The sequence below is a fragment of the Malaclemys terrapin genome, chromosome 9 (assembly GCF_027887155.1).
Source record: "Malaclemys terrapin pileata isolate rMalTer1 chromosome 9, rMalTer1.hap1, whole genome shotgun sequence".
Classification (NCBI taxonomy): domain Eukaryota; kingdom Metazoa; phylum Chordata; order Testudines; family Emydidae; genus Malaclemys; species Malaclemys terrapin.
This window is the reverse complement of record NC_071513.1, coordinates 81363605-81376773: the sequence shown is the minus strand read 5'-3', so window position 1 is coordinate 81376773 and position 13169 is coordinate 81363605.

The following is a 13169-nucleotide window of genomic DNA, read 5'->3' as shown; positions in this document are numbered from 1 at the left end:
TTATGGTAATACAAATAATAAGATGGGACAAAAGATGGATTCAGACAAATGAGAGAGCACAAGGAAACAATGAGACAATACTGGTCAGCCTGAGAGGCAGTGACATCGGGGCACCAGCATTAGGCTTTTTTGTAGGTATTATGTCTGTGTTTTGTGTTTCTGTTTATCCAACTTCTCTAACATTTCTTAAATTGTATAAAAATGTCTCCATGTGACAAAATCATAGCTTTTAGATTAATTGCTGACAAAGCACCGCAGTAAAGGATGTTGCTGTTCTCACACAATGGCCCAGTTTCTGGAAAGAAACTTCTTTCTTTCTTTAGATTCCAACAAACAGATCCCCTTTTTTCAGGCAGTACAAACTGAATATTTTTGCTATTGATTAAATAAACTTGCACCCCCCTGGGTTCTGCAATGATAGATTGCCTCTCCCAACACCATGAAGAGAGGTTTTCTTGTAACTCTGAGAAAAAATAATAATTACAAAGAGCCTGATCTGGGACAGTCTGCATGAGTTAAAGGGTTTGAAGGACCAGATTCCAATTCATTTGTGCTAAGTCAAATGAATGATTCTTTTATTATTGAAACTTTAATTGTTGTGCATTATTCACTATTGTGTTCTGGTCCTCAGGCTGAAAGCTTCTTTCTCTGCAGTACCTTCTGTGTTGCTGAAATATCTTCTGATTCTAGGAGGGAAGAAAGCTCAAGCATTTTGCAACATCCACACAGGGCCAGACTTTCAAGTGCTCAGCATCTACTAGTGCGGCCAGCACATTGGATATTTGCTGTGTGTGAAGTTAAGCACATGCACAAGCCATTGCTGGATCAGGGCCATTGTGTGCACAACTAGGCTATGTGAAAATGTGCCCATATAACTGTTAGCTCATCTTCCCTCAGTTTCATCAGTCTGTTACATCATGCCATTAACTTAGACAGTATGTCCTAAAAGGCAGTGACTGTCTCTTTACTCCATGTTTTGCAGCACCTACCACAGAAGGGCCCTGATTTCTGAATGAAGACTCCAGACGCTTCTGTAACCCCAAGTTATAATAATCATAACCTCAAATATTTCCCTGAAGTCTGATTCCCAAAGCAGATCTTTTCAATGATGTTCTCACAAGACAAAACCCATTGAAAGGGGGAATACTATGCAATCCCATTCTGTTAAAATATGTTGCAGATGGCTACTTAGGGGTGCACTTCATGGCACTTGTAGCTCATTTCTCATGATGGGACAATTCTCTGACTTCCTGAATGTTTCTTCCAGATTCCATGACAGCAGCTGCAATAATGACTAGAGCCCTACCAAGTTCATGGTCCATTATGGTCAATTTCACGGCCATAGGATTTGAAAATTGGTAAATTTCAACTTTTCAGATGTTTAAAAATCTGAAATTTCATGGTGTGGTAACTGTGGGGGCCCTGACCCAAAAGAGGATTGTGGGAGGGGGTTGCAAACCTGTTGTAGAGGCGTCATGGGATTGCCACCTCACTTCCTTGCTGCCTTCAGAGCTGGACAGCATGGGAATGAAAGGGTGCGGAGAAGAGAGACCCAAGAGCAGCCCTGCAGGGAAAGAGCAAGTCCTGTCCTGCCCTAGCCATGCCTGGAGTAGCAGCTCGGAGCCCCCTTTGCTGGGGTGCTCCCAGCAGCACAGGGAAGATTGGATCTAACTTTACAAGCTTCCTCCAGCTGCAGAGACCTCTGGGGCTGCTGCCCAGCCCCAGGACATCCTGCAGCAGCAGGAGGCACCCGGAGGTGGGTCTGCTCTCCTCCTTCCCTCCCCCTCGCCTCTCTGCAGCAGCAGTGCAGGGGATGGACAAGTCCTGTTCCTCCCCAGCCCAACTGGAGCTAGGAGCCTTTGCTGGGGCGCTCCTAGGAGCAAGAGGACATCAGATTTCAGGGGGAAGGGCTTATTTCACAGTCTGTGTCAGGGTTTTCATGGCTGTGAAATTGGTAGGGCCCTAATAATGACCATATTTACAGCTATTGGCTGCCCATACTGACATTTCTGTGAGTGAATACAAAAGGCAACTGCATGAAATAGGAGTTTTTGGGTCTCTAATACATTCAAGTGATTGCTTTAAAAACAAACAAACCCCAAACACCAATTTTATTGAGCACAGCTAAAAACAGGTACTAATTTTGCCTTTCATTTACAAGGCTTTATTCAGATCACTTGAAAACAATCAAATAAATCAGAACAGTGTCTTCCAGGGCACTTTTCCCCCAGGTAAATACTTTAGAACACAGTCCATTATTATTCAAAATATTAAACTCCAAGATATATATTTATATTATTACCTTGAATGGGGGAAATACTTTATGGAGACCTAATTAGCACCCCACCCAAAATAAGGCATATCCTACTCTAATCGCACCTGTTAATTTGCCACTTCCATGTATTGCAATAATGTTCTTTCTAGTGACTTGATATGTTTTACTATTCAAAATTTCTGATTTTTAAATCCCCCGTCCTGTGTCACAACACCATAGCTCTTCACCAATTTCACTTAAGTGAATTTAAAAATCTTTTAGCAACTCCTGAGGATATCAAAATGGGATTCTCTTGTTGCCTGAGTACCACTCAGTTTTGCAGGATGTAGACAAGTTGTTCTTCTATGGCCCAGTCCTATTGGGTGCTGAGCACTCTCAACCCTCATCTGACATCACTGAGAAAAGAGGGTGTGCTGCACTTTGCAGGGTTGGGCCCTTACTTTATACTTTATTAAATCCCTGGCCCCACCCCAAATCCTCTTTTTTCCCCCTCTGTTTCAGAAACCAAATGAATAGCCAAGATATAACTGCTCCTTTAGCTTTGGTGTTGTTGCTCCCTTCCCTTTTTTCCCTTCTACATTTTGCCCCCTGAGCAACTCCTCTCCCTATGGTTTCTCTTATCAACCATGTGCTTCTGACTCTCAGTTCGATATCTCTACCCAACCTCTCATCCTACCCCATCTTACATCTCCTGCTGTTTTTCCAGTATCTTTTCATGGATACCACATTGTTTCCTTGATCTTAAACAGGGCAAAACATGACTTCTCATCTTTCCTCCTGGACTACCCCCGCTCACACACACACTCCTTTGACAACTCCACTGTCTGCCCCATCACCCCACCTCACAATCTTGAGGTTATATTTGAGCTGCCCCTTTTCTTCTGCCCTCACATTCCGGGTCTTACTGCATCTGACCACTTCTCTTACTGTAGCATTTTTAAGCCCCACCCCTTCCTCTCCATCCTCAGTGCCAAAACCCATTTTCATTTCATGGTTCACTCTTGCCATGACTACTGAACTCTTCTCCTCTCTAATCTGTTTAATAATTTAGCAGCCAAAACAACCTTAACCTCTCATCACTCTACCTATATAACTCCCATCTCCGCAGGTCTTTTCACTGGCTCCATGTCATTTTCTGCATGAAGTTCAGATTCCCCACCCTTACTTTTAGGGCCCCTATCCAGCTCAGTTGTTACCTCTTGTTGTGCCTCACCTTATGCCCTGCCCTGACTCCATTCTTCTCACTTCTCCCTTTGTTGTCTCCTCCTGTTCTTGCTTTGTGCTTTTTTTTTTTATACTATTCCCTACTCTGGAATGGAATTCCTCTGCAATAAGTTTCCTGTCATCCCCTTCAAATCTCTCATTCCACTCCTGTGTTGCCTTCTCAGCCCTGTCTCACCTTAACACAGAATATCTGAGCTATTACAGAGTTGCCATAGCACTCATTTTACTTCCAATTTTACCCTTCATCCCTCCACACCCTTCCTTTAGGTTCTGGTCTGACAAACCATTACACTGATAGCTCTATTGAAGGTGATAAGGTTTTGCAGGACTGAGCCCTTTTTCATATCTGTCATAGTTAGCTCACAAGCTCTTCAGGGCAGGCAGTATGGACCAGATCCTGACTGTACATATACCCGCCATCTTCCATTCTTTTAGTTAGTTCTGTTTGAGTTTCCGCTCTTTGCTCAGGATTATTAAATTCATTTATTTCTGCAGGTAGCTGTAGGCTGGAACTTTTAATTTATTACTTAAATCCTGTGGTTTAATCTTCCACCCTCTAATTATTGCACACATGATAGCCTTCTAGTGGAATCTGCAGAATTTAGAGAGTTCATAGGGAACCTCTGTTTAAGGATAAAAATCTATAGTCCTTTCAATTTTTTTTTTATGAGTTGTATCTAATTTTTATATCCTGCTTATCACCTTTGTGTCAAAGTGTCCTGTTCTCACTAAGAACATGTTTACAATAGGGTGTATATATTCTTTACCAGGAATCAGGTGCCCATGCACCAATTCCTTATGCGGGAGATTGGTAGCATGGCTTGAATTTCAGATATAGCTCAATTTCTAACATACATTTGACGAGTCTGTATGACACTATAATGAAGTTCACAAATGTTTATCTGAATATGAACCTGTAAGATTTTGGCCATATCTGAATTAGTTTTTGAAAACTCAGAGCTGCTCTACCTAGAACACGCCAACTAGATATGCTAGGTGTTCCAGAGACTTGAAATTGGAACAGGTGAAAATGAAATTGTAAATGAAGGCTTGTTACCGGCAACTAGTAACAGTCACCAAGTTGGTTTAAGCAGGTGCAAACAGGGAGATGTCAGGGTGGCGTATGTCCAGATCAGGATTTGTAATGGGCAACTTTTTTGTTCAAGGCAGAATGATGGCTGTGGTCTGGGTTTAGATTCAATAGCACTTAAATCTTCTGTACATTTTTCATGACTTTCCTAAAATAGTGAGGTGTAGGGAGATCAGTTCTTATGAAATTTTGGGTGCCTGCCATTATGGTTTGTGGTACAACATAAACAACATACACAGGTGGGAGGGAAGCATCCATATCTAAGGGGACTCAACTACAATCTCTTCTGAAATTCAGTGGGCTCATAATTGAGATACCAGCTTTGGCTTAGTTGTGCATGAAAGGTTCCAAAAAGCAATGATAAAAATATGGTTCTGAAAACTGTGTAAATTATCTTCATAATATTCTTTGGGGGAAATGTATCTGCTTAGGTGATAATGGCGAAGCTCTTGTTGGTGCTTTCAGTCCTGACCAAGTTTGTCAGCAAGCATCCTATCTTATGTATCCTGTATGCCCTCAGTGCATTTCATGAGAACCCATCATCACTTCCAAAATGTCCATCTCTCACACTGAAAAGGAAAAAGGCTTCTGATGTAAATCCAGCTTTTTTTTTATTTTCGGAGACTTTCAAGATCCATTTTTTGTTATACAGTCGTTCAGTCAGGGTGGTTTCATGTGGTTTCTGACTTTCAGATTCAATGTATATAGAAAGCAAAATCTCTGAAACGTATTCTCCAAAAGGATTTTTAATACTTTCCAAATCACATTTCAATTACACTCCTGTTCCAGTCAGTTTTTCTAGTAATGTAATAGTTCTCAACATTTCTTCCTCCATTCCAGTGCTCTGCCTCCTGTCTCATTTGTTGTTCAGCCCAACTTTTTCCAAGTTTGTCTTTCAATTTCAGCTGTTAAATCTTTCCCTTCCACTTGTACTCATGAAATCTCTGGTTCCCCTAGAATCTCCCTAGGAAGAACACTTACATCAGCTGGTGGAGCTCGTTTATATCTACAGCCTTCCAGGAAGGACAGTCTTAGCAAGGCTGTGTAACACTCTGGCCTGTTAAATGGAAGGAAGCTTATGCCCAAATAAATCTGTTAGTCTTTAAGGTGCCACCGGACTCCTTGTTGTTTAAATGGAAGGGTTAGCTTTGACACATGACAATCTGGTGCTAGCTTTCAGGACAGAATGCGCAGCCAAGGGATAAGTGGACATCCTTGAGATGAGTAGCCTGCTTGGGTACAGTTCCTAAAAGGTCCTCAGACCATCTATGGATCATCAGCCAAGGAAATTAATCTCTGTTGACTGAGATTCTTAGGAGGCATTCACAAAAATGCAGCCTTCCACAGCCTTTAGCACACTAGAGTCTCCTCCTCTCCCTTTGCAATAGGGATTGGGGGTTACATTTTTAGCAGTACCTATTCTTTCTTTGACTGATTTTTTTTCAAAAGTCATATGAAGGGGGACTGATCCCCCTCAGATGTGGTGCTAACACCAATGTGTTACTGAAACTCTTTCCTGTAAGGGTGCTAGGCAAATCCCCGATTCACATAGATAGCAATATCACTCCCCCAAAATGGAATATTTTAACAATGGATACCAGTCTTATTTGGGGCAGGGACGGTCATTGACAAACAGAAATGTAGGGCTGAAAGGGACCTTGAAAAGTCAAGTCCAGCCCCCTGCACTGAGGCACGATCAAGGCTGATTAAGCCCATAGCATCTCATCTTACTTTCAGTGGACATGGAGAAAAAATTGATCACAGTCCTCCTTATAATAGTCCTTAACATATTTGAAGACTGTTATCAGGTCCCACCCCCACCCCCCAGTCTTCTTTTCTCAAGACTAAACATGCATAGTTTTTTTTAACCTTTCTTCATAGGTCAGATTTTCTCAACCTGTTACCATCTTTTTTGTTCTCCTCACACTCTGCAGTTTGTCCACATCTTTCCTCAAGTGTGTCACCCAGAATTGGACACTATTCCAGCTGAGGCCTCACCAGTGCTGAATAGAGCAGGACATTTACCTCACTTGTTACATGCAACGCTCTTGTTAATACACCTCAGAAATATTAGCCTTTTTCACAACTGCATCACATTGTTGATTCATATTCAATTTGTGATCCTCTATAATTCTCAGATCCTTTTCAGCAGCACTAACACTTAGCCAGTTATTCCCATTTTGTAGTTGTGTATTTGATTTTTTTTCCTTCTTAAGTGAAGTACTTTGCACTATTCTTCACTGAATTTTATCTTGCTGAATTTGGATGAATTCTCTAATTTTCAAGGTTTTGAATTGTAACACCAGGCATAATGGGGCCCTGACCTGCTTGGCCTCTAAGTGCTACCTCGGCATAAATCTTATATTTGTAAGAATACAATGTGTGATCTTTGGCATGTGCTGATTCCTGTAATAATAAGCCTCCTAGTGGATATAGAGGGTAATTGGTGCCTATCTGGCTATTTGCATCTGTATATAATCGGAGACATTTAAGGCAGGACCTGTGCATGTCAGTAAATCCTTGCCCTTCCTCTGAAATTCATTCTGAGAAACTATTGTTGCATCAGCTGCTGCTTGGGTGTGGACCCAGTTGTGATCCAGCCTGAATAAAGGGCTGTTGTTTAAACTGCCTGGTTTGGCCTCTCTTTATTCCGGCTAAACTTTATTTAGCGTCAGAAATGTGATCATGTAAAAATGGCATCTCTGTGCTCAACAGAGCTGCTCCCTGTCTGTATTCAGAATCAATTTTCTATCTTTAGTGACAAAAATAACTTCTTACTCCTGTTAATACTGCTGAGCCAATATTGCTATGGGAGGCTGGGATTTCCTTCTGACTCCTGCACACCCACAGAAGTGCTGATTTAAGTTCTGTTCGTAGACTCTTTATCTCAAGGTGACACCTCAATTACACATTAACTGCTCTAGTAACATACCTAGGTAGGCCAGGGAGATGATTTGTGAGCCACAAACAGTTTGTTTTTCAGATCTCAGGTGGAGTTTTCCGGGCTAGCACTGAAGAAAAAACATCATTTGATACAACAATAATCTAGCAATGTCTTTGTGGTCAAGAAATTATCCAAAATGGGATGTGTTAGCATATTTTGCGAATAGAAGACTATAGCTAAATACTTCTAAACATATACTTTCCGAGTAATTAGTTGTAGGTTTATATGTCTACACTTACCTCCATAGCGATTGATCCAGCGGTGGTCGATTTATCACGTCAAGTGAAGACACGATAAATTGACCGCCGAGTGCTCTCCTGTCAACTCCAGTACTCCACCGGAGCGAGAAGTGTAGGCGGAGTCGATGGGGGAGCGTCAGCAGTCGACCTACCGCCGTAAGTAGCTCTAATTATGTCTACTTCAACTACACTATTTTCGTAGCTGAAGTTGCATAACTTAGACCGACTTAGCTTGTGCCCCTCCCCGCCAGTGTAGACCAGGCCTGAGCTAGCCATGTGTGGACACTAATTATTCCCGTTCTTTACATTCTTTGATTTTAAACTCAGTAATACATTCCATATAATTCTATAAAAAGTAATTAATATGGAAAAACTCAGCACAACTTGGGTAAATGTTTTGTAGGAGAAAATAAAACTTTTTCTCTCACTTTGCAAACACTTTGTTTCACAGGAGGATTTTTAGCCTCATCTATAGTTTTACAATACACTCACGTTAATAAATGACTGCTGGAGTTAAATAGTTTTACAAGATTTCTTATGCAATCAGTTCTATTATTATTTGACCAAATTCTATAGTTCTTATTTAGACAATTTCATTTAAAGTGTCAATTGAATAAAGACTGGGAACGTGATTCAGGAGAGCTCTTAAGTAGTGCTTATTAAGCATGCGCTTAAGTCCTTTTGAAATGAATAGGGCTAAGTCTACACTACCCGCCTGAATCGGCGGGTAGAAATCGATCTCTCGGGGATCGAATTATCGTGTCTCGTTGGGACGCAACAATCGATCCCCGAATCGACGCTCTTACTCCACCAGCTGAGGTGGGAGTAAGTGCCATCGACGGGGAGCCGCGGAGGTTGATTTTGCCGCCGTCCTCATAGCGGGGTAAATCGGCTCCGATGGGTAGAAGCTATTCGCGTAGCTGAATTTGCGTATCTTAAATCGACACACCCCCCCCGTAGTGAAGACCTGCCCTAGGACTTAAATGAGCTTACATGTTTTCCTCAATCAGAGCCTAAGGCCTGGTCTAAATGAGGAAATTAGGTCGCATAACTACATCATTTAGGGGCATGAAAAATCCATGCCCCTGTCCAGTGCCATTAAACTGACCAAACCCCCAGTGCAGACAGCGCTAAGGCCTTGTCTACACTACCGGGGTAAGTCGACCTAAGTTACCTACTCCAGCTACGTTCTTCATGTAGCTGGAGTCGACGTAGCTTAGGTCGACTTTTTGAGGTGTCTACACCATGCTGCATCGACGGGAGACACTCTCCCATCGACTTACTTTAATCTTCTTATTCTGGTGGAGTACTGGAGTCGACCGGAGAGCGCTCTGCTTTACTAGTCTTCACGAGATCTGCTAAATCAACCCCTGCTGCATCGATCCCTAGTAAGTGTAGACATTGTCTAAGTCAGGGGTGGCCAACCTGAGCCTGAGAAGGAGCCAGAATTTACCAATATACATTGTCAAAGAGCCACAATAATACATCAGCCGCCCCCCCCCAACAGCTCCCCCCGCTCCCAGCGCCTCCCACCCACCGGCAGCCGCGCCGATCAGCACCTTCCCCTCCCTCCCTGCACCTCCCGATCAGCTGTTTCGTGACGTACAGTCTCTGGGGAGGGAGTGGGGAGAAGCGAGGGCACAGCAGGCTCAGGGGAGGGGGCAGGGCCTGTGGGGTTGAGCAGTGAGCACCCCACCCCCTGGCACATTGGAAATTTGACGCCTGCAGCTCCAGCCCCAGAGTTGGTGCCTATACAAGGAGCCACATATTAACTTCTGAAGAGCTGCATGTGGCTCCCAGAGCCACAGGTTGGCCACCCCGGTCTAAGTCAATGAGAGAATTCTCCTGTTAATCTAGCTACTGCCTTGGAGTACCTATGCCCATTAGTATAGGCAGCATCCTAATTGCAGAGTTTTAAATGTAGACAAGCCCCCAAGTTAAAACAAACAAAAAAGAACCCCATATAATCTTTCACATATACTTTTTTACACTGAATGTGGCATGGAAAAGTCTGTGATCATATAATTAAAAGCTGTATCATAATGCACAAGGGAGCTGAATTACAGATGTACAGACCACCTTCATTCTGGTATTTCCTAACTTTTGAGCGCTTGACTTTGCAACCTTAATGTTTTGCATGCACTCTATATAGTGGGGCGTGTTCCTACAAACAGGAATCGGGTTGCATTTGAGTAACGTCTTGCACAGTTAAATAGTGGCTCTGGATATGTTTTGTTGTAACGGTGGGGGAATAATACAATTTGTGGGTAATATGTCATTTGTGTTGATTGTGAATTTGTTTAACAAACATCAAGAGCTTTAGCACTTGCCTTCATGGGGACATCTATGAAAGTTAATCCAATTAACTAAAGGTATAAATTTGGACTGCATTAGTTACACCATTTTAAATCTGTGCGGACACTGTTATTTATGGTCTAAAGTTGTGCATGAAAGTTCCAAAAAGCAATGATAAAAATATGGTTCTGAAAACTGTGTAAATTATCTTCATAATATTCTTTGGGAAAAATGTATCTGCTTAGGTGATAAGTTATTTTAAAAATATAGTGAAATTTATTAAATTGACACACATGATTAGACAAGCTGCATCACTTAATGACTAAAATAAACTCATCAAGGGCCTCATCTCTCCTCATGCTGCCAATCTTCTGCTACCAGTTGTTTTAATGAAAATTGTGGATCTTGATGCATTGTGGTCCAAAAGCCTGATTCGTGCCAATGACGCTGAATATGTGGCCTCCTTGTGTTCACATAGATTCCACTGAAATTAATAGGGTGCTGTGAAGGTGCAGGGTCTACCTGAGCATAGCCATTTGAAAATTATTAGAGCTCTCCATAATTGAGAAGATATCTACTTGCATGCAGTACACATGTGAACGTTTAAGCTTATTGTCAGTACTGCAATGATTATTGTAATTATAATGATCAATAGCACCATGTTTCTATTACCCCACCCTTTTCTCAGGGGCAGTTAACATTTTTTAGAGCAGAAAGCTAAGCTGGCCTTTCCTTTATGCCAGACTCTTTAATCCAAGGTATTGAGCTCATCCTTTGAGACGTTTTCACAAATGTCGGTACACACCACTAATATGCTGCAAAGCTTGATTGAATCTGTTTTCGCCACAAATTTAAATGGACTGTGGTGAAAGCACTTTTTTCATTTAAACAAAGACTGAGTGAAACAATAGACTACTATAACAAGATAGGCAAAAGAACAAGAGGGAAACTGCAGAGCAGTTTAACTTTTTTTTATTGCCGCTTTTGGGATAAGTATCAAGCAAAAGAATATTATTATTTTTTTTAAGAATGGAGATCTGCTTGAAAGTTTCATGTATGAACAGCTGGTATTTTATGGGTTTTGTAATATTTGTAAAGTTCTTCATGTGTGCCAGGCCATCAGAGGAAGCAACTGAAATGAAGAGAGACAATGCAATTTTGTAATTGAAGTAAATTTTACATATGTGGTACTGTAAAATATATGTCCTGATAATGAGAGAACCCAAACAAAAAATAAGATGACTAATTTCCACCACTTTAAGGTTATTTATTTATATATTATTGCAATAGCATCTAGAGGCTTTAACTAAGATGAGAACCCCACTGAGAACATCACTGTACAACGGGGGTCAGCAACCTTTCAGAAGTGGTGTGCCAAGTCTTCATTTATTTCCTCTGATTTGGTTTCGTGTGCCAGTAATACATTTTAACATTTTTAGAAGGTCTCTTTCTATAAGTCTATAATATATAACTAAACTATTGTTGTATGTAAAGTAAATAAGGTTTTAAAAATGTTTAAGAAGCTTCATTTAAAATTAAATTAAAATGCAGAGCCCCCCGGACCAGTGGCCAGGACCCGAGCAGTGTGAGTGCCACTGAAAATCAGCTTGTGTGCCGCCTTTTGGCACGCATGCCATAGGTAGCCTACCCCTGCTGTACAATCACACAGTAAGAGATGGTTCCTGCCCCCAACAGCTTACAATCTAAGGGTACATCTAAATTGCAGCTGGGAGGTATGATTCCCAGTTCAAGGAGACATACAAAGGATAGCTCTGCTTTATCTAGCACACTAAACATAGCAGCATGGCCATGACAGCATGGCCATGACAGCAATGCTTCAGGCTAGCAGCCCAAATACATACCTATGACCATGGGCAAGATTGTACTTGAGCGGCAAGCCCAAGCCACTGTCCGTGCCACTAAGGCCACACTGCTATTTTTAGCATGCACCTGTATGTCTGTCTGAACTGGGAATGACATCTCTCAGCGGCAGTTTAGATGTATCCAGAACAGACTAAGTGACCTACCCAGTTGCACAGAAGGAATAGTTGTGGTCAGCTGACTTCCTAAGGGTCTGACCTTGTGAGATGCTGAGCATCTCCTGCAAACTGTGCTGCACCCTTCATTGAAGTCCGTACCTCACAAATCAGGACCTAAAGATGTGCAACTGTGAAGATTTCTAGTTTTACAATATGGACCTCATCTGCTAGTTTGCCTGTTTACATAAAACCTTCTTTTCCTAGTTGATTTTGTTTGCCACAAGTTTGCATCAGGTGTAAGTGACAGGCCAAATGTATTTGGAATATGCCCCTCATTCACCACATCTATCATGTTGGGATAAAGCATCATAGAACCAGGCCATATTTTTCCTGCATGTTGACTTTCAGTTCCCTGAAGATAAGATGCCATTGAAATGGAAGTGCCTTGTACAATATCAAGATATTTATTTGAAAATTGAAGAGAGGTGGAAGCAAGGGAGCTTAGGTAAGACTGATTGTTCTGTACTTGTGCTGTGTTAGCATGATTCTATGCTCTAGCATGGGGACTATTAGAAATCAGCGCTATGGAAGAGAAACAATAAAACTCACCTCATCACTATGACTACATCCAGGAAGTAGGAGCACGGTGTTAACTGCATTAACTTTAATTTTAGGGGGGTTTAGATGCGCCTTGGGAATTAACAGACAATGCTGTGTATTTTTCCTCATTTTAAATTTAGAATGGGATTTGAAAGGGAATTTATGCTAATAAGCATGTGTAGAATGAACCCTTTAGAGAGATCTTAGAAACTGCTGAAATGGGTTTTATCCTCTTTATCCTTCCACAAAGGATATACAGCAGCAAGAGAGAGGAAGCTTCTTGTCTTTCGTTAAAATCAGATATGGCATGAGCTGCAGATTTTTGATCCTCATGTCCCTATATTTCAAAGGGTTCGCCTATTAAAGAGATAGTGGCTAGCTGCGAGGTTTGGATCTAAACACTCAATGTTTGTGGGCTGTTTGAATCCAGGGCTTAAATTTTGAGTCCTCACGAATTAAAGTGTACTCTGTGTGTATACATTTGGCCATAAAAGATACTGGAATTTAGGTAATCATTTACTAT